The following is a 1,091-nucleotide window of genomic DNA, read 5'->3' on the forward strand; positions in this document are numbered from 1 at the left end:
ACACACACACACACACACACCGCGCCGACTCCATCTGGAAAAGTGCAGCCGGCTGAAATCGTGCGTGGAGACGGGAGTCGTGATTGGGGGCCCCACCCCAACACAAGGACACAACCGGGATAAAGTTACACAACAGACCAAGTGATTAACAACCGTCTGCAGCAAACTGTCAGCTCTGGAATCCACCGGGAATAATCACACACACGGACAGCCTGCGAAAGTAAACTGTCAGCGACGGCACCAGAACGCCCCAGAAATGAAATTCATCAGATTTACTGGAAATCATGAAGGTGTAACCACAACGCAGAAACACACCGGTTTACAAAGGCACGGGAATGAAACCGGCAGGGAGAAATCATTTAGACCAGAAACACCAAACTAGATTTGATCCGTGGCCCACGAAAAAAGCTCAATTTGATCCTTTAAGTGGGCCGGAACATTTATTTGAATGTAAATAGGTCTATCGTGATGACATCCACGGAGCAGACGATCAACAGCCTGAGACACAGTTCATTAAAGATGAAAAAACAAAACAGAAAAGCCTCACCTGCATTGTTTCTGCTATTAAACAGCTATGTGATCATTTATTGACGCGATGAAGATATATCTTCAGTATATCTTCATGTCTGTGTTGTAATTTAATCTAAAAAAAAAGATCACCATAATTACGTCACTGCTGTTTTCATTGACGCGTAAAGCAAAGTATGGGCCGGTTTGGATCTTCGGAGGATGTTTTCTCAGGCCCGGGCCGCATGTTCGACAGCCATGTTTAATACGTCAGCATAATGTTAACGCAAAGGTTACTTTAGCTCAGATGTTGAGAGCCATTTTAGGCCATCTTTTTTCGCTTCCTTTACAGCAAGACTGCTACGTATCAGAATGTCACTTCACAAATCAAAATAAAATCAACATAACAATATTATTTTAAAAAACATGAAAATTGTTTGTGTTGTGTGATCTAAAAGTAAAGGAAATCCTGCTTTTTACTATCATATAGGCATTATTAAGAAAATATTGATATTTCATTTTAAATACCCTGATTATCACAAGTTCTCAGTGTTGTGTATGGTACACATTTATAAAGACAACAT

The sequence above is a fragment of the Haplochromis burtoni genome, unplaced genomic scaffold (assembly GCF_018398535.1).
Source record: "Haplochromis burtoni strain Fernald_Lab_line unplaced genomic scaffold, NCSU_Asbu1 Contig_64, whole genome shotgun sequence".
NCBI lineage: Eukaryota > Metazoa > Chordata > Actinopteri > Cichliformes > Cichlidae > Haplochromis > Haplochromis burtoni.